This window comes from Puma concolor, chromosome A2, assembly GCF_028749965.1.
Source record: "Puma concolor isolate L17-30 chromosome A2, mPumCon1.1.hap2, whole genome shotgun sequence".
NCBI classification, from domain to species: domain Eukaryota; kingdom Metazoa; phylum Chordata; class Mammalia; order Carnivora; family Felidae; genus Puma; species Puma concolor.
In genome coordinates, this window is record NC_141668.1 from 64943774 (window position 1) to 64952966 (window position 9193).

General features: G+C 36.0%; 1 pseudogene; it reads right to left on the bottom strand.

Annotated features, from left to right (window-relative positions):
- Window positions 1–699: 699 nt before the first annotated feature.
- Window positions 700–1447, bottom strand: LOC112866760 (large ribosomal subunit protein uL30 pseudogene; annotated as a pseudogene).
- Window positions 1448–9193: the final 7746 nt, after the last annotated feature.

A 9193-nucleotide genomic window follows, 5' to 3' on the forward strand; every position in this document is an offset into this window, starting at 1 on the left:
ACTAGGGGTTAATTTTATTAGTATTTTCAAAGGTTTAGGGTTTAGTGGCTCCTGGGTGGCTCAGTCGGTTGGGTGGCCTAATACAACTCAGATCATGATTTTGCGGTCAGTGAGTTTGAGCCCCATGTCGCTCTGTGTCCTGGGTGCTCAGAGCCTGGAGCCTGCTTCGGATTCTGTGTCTACCTCTCTCTGCTTGCCCATTCCCTGCTTGCTCTCTGTCTGTCTGTCTCTCTCACAAAAATAACAAACAATTAAAAAAGTTTAGGGTTTCTATTTTTGAATGTTTGAGTTATATTTTATTGATTTATTATTTTTCTTTTATATTTTTAGATTTGATTCACTTTTCTCTTTCCAACTTCTTGAAAGAAAAGCATACATAATTTATTCTTAAGCTTTCTGTTTTCCTATATGGGCATTTAAAGTTGCAAATATGTTCCTGATCTTAGAGGAAAAGCTTTCTCAGCTTTTCACTTCTGAATATGATATAAGCTGTGGACTTGTCATATATGGTGTTTATTATGTTGATACAAGTTTTCTCTTTATACCCATTTGGTTGAGAATTTTTATCATAAATAGATGTTGAATTTTGTCATGTTCTTTTTTTATTGAGATGATCTATAGATCTTTTTTTTTTTTTTTCAATTTGAAAGTAGTTGTTGATTAGCTGACCAGATTATAAAAATTATCATAGCAGATACCTCAGTTCATCCTAATAATCTTACTGGTCTGATCTTCCCTGTGCCAGCATCTTTACCTTCTACAAAATGAGTGGTCTTTTTCTTTATTCTCCCACAAGGAGAAGATAATTTGAAGGACCATAAGAAGTTGTTTGCTTTTTTGATATGTTTTTTTTAACAGTATAGATCTTATGAATCAGGTCCTCTGTGCAGATGATGCCGTTTTTACCAAGAGATCATGCAATCAATGTGTTATTTGTCAGGGAAATTGGCTTCTTGTTGATTTTGCCATAACCACACTTGTAAATCAATTCATTCACTCACTACATGTTTGGGTACCCCAGTGCTCTATATGGTTCCATAATCCTTAGCATGTTAACTGAAGCCTCTTTGAACTTAACACAGGTGCCATTGAAAATCTGGTGAAGGTGAAGAAGCTGCAACACCTTTTGAACCTTTGGACTCAACACTATCGATAGCTGTAAGGTCCTGATGACAAATGCCAATTTGGGTTCCCCAAGTACATAGAGGTTGCCAGCTTTTCTTGCCATCCTAGCCAGTTGAATCTCAGTTGTGTACATTTGCCTATGTTCCTTGTGGTGACGCTTAGCTTTTTCACAGATGAGCTTCTTCATTTCCTTTTGAAGCATCTTTTGGGCATACTTCCTTCTCAGACACTTAATCTTCAACTCTGTGAAATCCCTTCCCTGTTTCTTAAGGGTTTCTGGCATAGCAGGAACCTTCTTTTTCTTCTCTCTACCATCCTCCATGGTTCTATTTGGAAAAAAAAGAGATGACCATGCAGTTTTTATCCTACATTTTGTTAATGTGGTGTATCACATTAACTGATTTGCAGATGGTGAATCATCCCTGCATCTCTGGAATAAATCTTACTTGGTCAGGGTACATGATTATTTAAATAGTTGAATTCATTTTGCTAATATTTTGTTAAGGATTTTTGCATATCTGTTTTTAAGGAATGTCAGCCTATAATTTTCATTTCTTGTCATATCCTTGTCTGATTTTGGTATCATAATCACTGGCCTCATAAAATGAATTTGGATGAGTTCCCTCCTCTTCTGTATTTTTGGAAGAGTTTGAGAAGGATTGGTATTTATTCTTCTTTAAATGTTATGTAGAATCACAAGTGAGGCTTTCTGGTCTTGGACTGTAATTTGTTGGGAGGTTTTTGAATGCTGTTTAATCTCCTTACTAGTAATCAGTCTGTTCAAATGAGTTTGGATAAGTTCCCTCCTCTCTGTGTTTTCGGAAGAGTTTGAAATTTGCATTTATTCTTTTTTAAATGTTTGGTAGAATTCACCAGTGAAGTCTTCTGGTCCTGGAATTTAATTTGTTGGGAAATTTTTGAATGCTGATTCAATCTCTTTACTAGTAATCTATCTGTTAAATTTTTCTACTTCATCATGATTCAGTCTTGGTAGGTTGTATGTGTCTAGGAATGTATCCATTTCTTCTGAGTTGTCTAATTTAGTGTATAATTATTTGTAGTAGGCTTTTATGATCCTTAGTATTTCTGTGGTATTACATGTAAATCTCTTTAATTTCTGTTTTTATTTTTTGGATCCTCTCTTATTTTCTTCGTGATTGAAAATGGATGAACTTCAAAGGTATTATGCTAAATGAAGTAAATTAGAGAAAGACAAATGTTGTATGATTTTTTTTAATGTTTGTTTATTTTGGGAGAGAGAGAGAAAGTGAAAGAGGGGCTGAGAGAGAGGGAGATAGAGAACCTGAAGCAGGCTTCACACTGTCACCCTAGAGCCTGATGCAGGGTTCGATTCCACGAACCATGAGATTTTGACTTGAGCCAAAATCAAGGGCCAGATGCTCATCCAGCTGAGCCACCCAGGCACCCATGTATGATGTCTCTTAATGTAGAGTCTTAAAACAAACAAGTAAACAAAAAAACCTAATAGGTGGAACAGATTAGTGGTTGCCGGGGCCAGGGGTTTTAGGGTGGGAGAAATGGGTGAAATCTTTATTTTTAATTTAAATTGTTTAAATTTGTTTTTAATGTTTGTTAATTTTTTGAGAGAGAGAGAGTGCGCACGCACACACACAGGCCAGGGATGGGGAGCCAGAGAGAGAGAGGGAGATGCAAAATCAGAAGCAGGTTCCAGGCTCTGAGCAGTCTGCACAGAGCCTGATGCGGGGCTCAAACCCATGAACCATGAGATCATGACCTGAGCTGAAGTTGCACACTTAATCAGCTGAGCCACCCAGCTGCCCCAGTAAATTGTTTAAATAAAATAAGTGAATTGACTTTAGGATTAAAGTATTACAAAATAGCACAACAAATTATTACTCTAAGTCTCAAAAATAAAGCTACAAACATGTCTCTAAATCTTGCTTTTTAGCTATATCTCACAAATGTTCTTTCCTCACAAATGTTGAAATGTTTTAATTCAAAGTTTTATAATTTGTTTCAATTTTTCTTTGTTTCTTGCATCTTTTAGAGAAATATTTAATTTCCAGGAAATTAGGAAGTTTCTTTTGTGCACTTGCATGTTCTTGTTCTGGTTTTAGGTAATTCCTAACTTTGACTATGGTTAGTCAGCATACTTTAAATAATTTAAATTCTTTGAAGTTTGTTGATTCCTACATTATGACATATTGCCAATGTTACTAAATATTTAATTTGTACTTAAATATAAATCTTCATTGTGAAGTGTGGTATGCTAAATATGTGAAATACAATTCTGTTTATGTAATCAATATTTTTACTTATGTTCCATGTCCTTAACAGCTTCTTGATGAATTGCTAACGCTATGTTGAAATCTTTTGTAGTGATGATACATGTGTTTCTTCTTTTAAGTTATATGAATTTTTGCTTTATGTATTTGAGGTCATGTTAAAAGATTCACACAAGTTTGAGATTAAAAAAAATTTTTTTTAATGTTTCATTTATTTTTGAGACAGAGACAAAGTGTGAGCAGTGGAGGGGCAGAGGGAGAGAGAGAGGGAGACACAGAATTGAAAGCAGGCTCCAGGCTCTGAGCTATCAGCCCAGAGCCCCACCTGAGGGTCAAACTCATGAGCCAGGGGATCATGACCTGAGCTGAAGTCAGGCACTCAACAGACTGAGCCACCTAGGTACCCCACACAAATTTGAGATTTTGATAGCCTCCTTTATCTTTATGAATAGTATTTCTTATGTCCACTAATGATTTTTAAAGTCTACTTGTTGGGAAATTAATATAGCTAACTCAAGTTTCTTTTAGCTATTGTTAATCACCTTTTCCCAAAAACCTTGAAATATGAACTGTCGATTTTGCTTCCTGAGAGGATGCCTCTTTTTCAATACCACAAATGCTTCCTCTCTGTGGTTCTGAACATAAAGGAGTATGTTTCCCCAAAGGGCTAACTTGGCAAAGTAGAAACACAACTTGAGAATGAAGGAGATCGGAGGTTAACGTTTCTCTAAAGTTGTAAGTTTTGGGGATTCAGACAAATCTTTTCCAGTCCATGGAATTTGTGCATTTGTTGCTGCTGCTTCTCTTCTATTAAGACAGAAACTCTGTGAAGAAAATTGGTCTTTTCCACTGACGCTGTAGCCCTCAGTACTTAGAACTGTACCTTGCCAAGTTGGAATTACAGAAATATCTATATGATGAAATGGAATTCAATTTCTCTTGCCAACAGTTCTCTGAGGAAGGTTCTATTATTTCCATTTTGCTAGTAATAGAATCGAGTGTGAAAAAGGTTAAGTAACTTTCTTAAGGTGAATAAATTAAAGAGCATAATCAGAGGGAGGCTTGTCTGATAACACAAGAGAGGGCCTCACACTAGTCTCTTCAGTGGCGGGGAACCTTAGGTGACAGACAATGTGGTAATGTGGAGGCTCATGCCCCAGAGTCCCATTTACAGACCATTTTGCCCCTGTAATTTGGGGCAAGTTACCTAACCTCTCTCTGCCTCTGTTGTCTTGATTTGTAACTAAGGATGAGAGTACCTATCTCACTGAATTGTTTCAGGAATTAAGTCTGTTAGTAACCTAGAGGATATTTATTACTTGTAAGGCAGGTTCACTTTTGTCCCCCCCCCCCCCCCAGGTAGTATTAGATCCAAATGTAGAGGAAACAGAGAAGTTATCTTCTTGGATTGCTCTCACCTTCTCTAAATTTTGTGCATGCACTTTTAGACTCATATTTTCTATTTTTCTTACATTACAGGAAGGGAGACATTCTTTTTTACAGTGTACATTTTTTCTTCTAGGGATCTTGACTCTTCATTTAGTCTCAGACTTTAGGGATGGATTTTCCCATTTCTTCCATGACCCGTCTCTCCCTTTCTCCTGGATCTTTCCCATCAGCATTTATATATGTTAAAAATCTGTCTTCTCTTTAAAAACTCTGCATATATTTTTAAACAACCAACACTGTAAACTCAAGAAAATTGGTTATACTTTGAGTCTCTGTTTCCTAATTCCTACTTATTTAAACCATCTTACCCCTTGATTTCCATACTTTATCTGTTAATCATCTTCAGTACAGTTTTTAAATGTTGGAATTCCTAAAGGATAGATAATCTCTTCTGGTTGAATATCAGTAGCTCTCAAACTTGGTTGAGCATTAGTGTCTCCCTAGGAATTTAAGAAAACTTGCTGATAGCCACACATCTCCCTCAGAGACTGTGATTTAATTAGCACGGCTGGATTTTAGTGTATTGCTTTTTTAAAATTCATGAAGTTATTCTAATGTTTAGCCAAGTGAGTACTTGAAACTCTCTCTCCAGTTGATTTCATTTATAGATGTAACTTAATTTACTATATATGAGTAACAAACCTCTCTATTTATATTTTAGATTTGGGGAACTTTTCAGCACGTGGATATTGGAGTTTTCAGGAAATCTGAGATCTTGAACAGACCACCTATGTCATACTAACAGTATATAGCTTAGTGTAAAAAAACTGAGGAGTGTTTCAGCCATGCTAGAGATAGGTCTAGCAGTCATCTTTATGCATCATTTTCCCTGAGCCCAACTTACTTGATGTTTGGAACTTGATACAGAATGCAGCTCAAAAATGGTTGCCTTACAATAGGAAGAAAGAAGGAACCCTAGAGAAAGGGAGAGCTCTATGACTGGAAGAGACCAAAAGGGAAGGTTTCAAGCAAGCAAATTACAGAGAGTGAAAAACTGGAAATCTTTTCTTTTTTTTTTCCCCTTTCTTACTGAAAGCTTGTCACCTTAATCTCTCAAACTCATTTCTGTTTCTTAGGTTATCATGATATGAAAGCTTAGCAACCATACAGATAAAATAAGACTGGTGTAAACTGTTTCTGGAGGTTTCAATTTGTCCGCAAAAATATTTCTGGCAGGGTTATAGTGAAGGGAAAATGAGTTACTAAGTGTGAATGAATCTAATAGAGTGCTTGACAGAGAGCATAGGCTTGCCAAAGTAAATTTGCCTTTCTCGAAGAAATATCTATGGACAGCCCCTCTCTGCTGATCTTTTCACCAGTAAATTTTAAAATCTTGTAATTTATGTCTCCTGTGCATACCAGAGAACTATAAAGTTTCCTCTTCTTTTCCCTCTTCAAGTACTTGTGAAGGATGCCTTAATTTGTCATATAGATTCATACACAGTAAATAATGGGAGATAAAGAATTTTCAGAAACATATATCAGATAACAGTTTTCCTCTGCCATGAATTGAAGTTCATTAAATTTTAATATAGTTCCATTACTGCTGATGTTTACGACGTTGTTTTTCATAAGCCTCCCTCTTTGAGAGTGCCAACTCACTAATTAAATATGTTCATTCCAGTTATGTGTTCTTTCCTAAACAGTACAAAAGAAAATTCTCTATACTGTCATTATGACCCAGAATAATTCACATTTCTTCCAGGGGAAGAAAACTTCTCAAATGTTTTATTCTCCCCTCAGAACCAGGCTAAAACCTTGACATTCCTAAATCAGGGTAAATTTTTTGTAGTGAATATAATACCATGTTTCTGCTAATTAACTGTTACCAAAAAAATTGGGGGATAGATTTTAAAGTTAACAAAAAATCTAGTTTAAACTAACAGCTAAATGTGAATAACTGTCATTTAGCATTTGTTTCCGTATTGCTGTAAAAATAGTACAAATACATATGTAACCAAGCAATTAAAAGAAACCTTCTTCTCAGTAAATATTAAACCCATATTTAAAAAAAGAAAAAAGAGTTGGGGGAGGGACACAAAGAGAGGGAGAGGGATTCCAAGCAGGTTCCATGCCACCAGCACAGAGCCAGACATAGGGGTTTGAACCCACGAAATTGTGAGACAATGACCTGAGCTAAAATCCTGTGTCGCACACTTAACCGACTGAGACACCCAGACACCCAACACTAAACCCATATTATTTAAAAGTAAAAATAAAGTTTCTGGCTTGATTTTTAGTAAATTTGGAATTAAATAGTCCTGTTGAATGTTGTTGAATGTAGGTTGGGAGAAGATTCTGTAATCAAGGTGAAATTAAATGCAGATCCTGTGATCATTTGAAATAGCATTTCTAGGTTACTGATGAATCAATTAGCTGATCCCAAACACTCAGGTGGTCATAACTCTTAATCATGATGTAAGCTAACCCAATTTTAACCAGTTACCTATTTGATTGCTGACTTACTGATAAAAATATGCTTAACAAATGAATTGTCTTTTGTTTCTCTAAGCCACTTTCCCTAAAGTATCTATTGTTAAGTCATTGAGAAGATAAAAATAAATTTATACTAATCATCAAATTCAATCACTTAATTACACAGAAAAGTGAAGTGATTTTTCCAAGATCTCACAGCAGTTTATGGACAAAGCTGGAACAGAAGTTGATGCCTAAATCTAATCAAATACAGTGTTGTATGTAATAAAGATTCCTATAAATTATTGTAGAAAGGAAGGAAAGAAGTTGGGGAGCTATGACTTCAATTTTTTTTTTTTTCAAATTTATTCTCCTTAAATTTAAATCCTTAAATATATCCCTCCTATTGAGTCACTTCTTCTGCATTTTTGATAAAGCAGAAGTATTGCTTTATGTATAAATTTAAGGATTAATAAATTCTTGGTTCTATTTTTTGATATTGTATACAGATGGAAGTTTGTCATATTTAAAAACATTGAAGTCCTGGGGCGCCTGGGTGGTGCAGTCGGTTGAGCGTCCGACTTCAGCCAGGTCACGATCTCGCGGTCCATGAGTTCGAGCCCCGCGTCAGGCTCTGGGCTGATGGCTCAGAGCCTGGAGCCTGTTTCCGGTTCTGTGTCTCCCTCTCTCTCTGCCCCTCCCCCGTTCATGCTCTGTCTCTCTCTGTCCCAAAAATAAATAAACGTTGGAAAAAAAAAAAAAAAAAACATTGAAGTCCTAACATTTTCAATACAGAATTTTCACCAAATTAACTAAGATTTATAATCAGTAGGGTCTTAAAGAATATAGTTACATTTGTATAAATTTATCATAAAATCACTGAATAAATGTGACTAGAGTTTTGAAGGCTTATGAAGATGACGGCTTATATACATTCCTATTTTTCAAGCATTCCAAATGCTTTTTATTTTAAGAAACACAGTTATTAAAAAACTAAAATGTGAATTCTGTTTAGATAAATGTTAGAGTTACCACTTGCATGAAAATTTTTTTTTTCTGGTGCATAATTTTAGACTGAGGATAATGTTTGTATTTAAATTGTAAGAGAAATTTGGGGTGCCTGGGTAGCTCATTCAGTGGGGTGTCTCACTTTGGGTCAGGTCATGATCTTGTGGGTTTGTGAGTTTGAGCCCCGCATCGGGGTCTGCGCTGGTGGTACAGAGCCTGCTTGGAATTCTCTCACTGTGTTTTTGTCTCTCTCTGCCCCTTCCTCACTTGTGCTGTCTCTTGTGGTAGAGACCCTTCCCTAAGGAAGGGGAAAAAAAAACCTTAAGGCAACCTGTTTATACGTGTAGATGACAACATCCCTCATGACCTTGTAACGTGAGACCACTAATCAGACTACATGTTGGTATGTTACCATATATGGGAGACGAAGTGGAAAAAAAAAACACCAAAAACTGCACCATGTGGCATTCGGGGCTCAGTTCTTCTGGTATGAACCCAACTGAGTGGTGCTGGCAGGAATAAAGTTGCTTCCTGGAAAGAGAAGCCTTGGTGTCACGACTGAGCAAGAATCCTGCTACACTCCCGCAGAATAAACAAAAAATTATAAGAGAAATTTGATTGCACATAGCTTTTTTTTTTTTTTTGGTACTTGTATCAACCTGATTCCACAAGTTGTAGAACATCGTAATTATATATGGCACAAGCTTTGATGTATACATTATTGGACCTCAATATGTGCAATTGTAGTTGAAGTTAATAATTATGTGATGAAAATCAAAGTGTAGTTTGAACTTTTGACAACTTACTCAACTATAGTAAAATACAGTTCAAATGATTTTTTAAAGTAAATTATTTTAGAGGCAATGTCAATCATCATGGGAACCACAAATACTCTTGCTTGAAAACATCTAGTCACTCTAGTGTGGGTT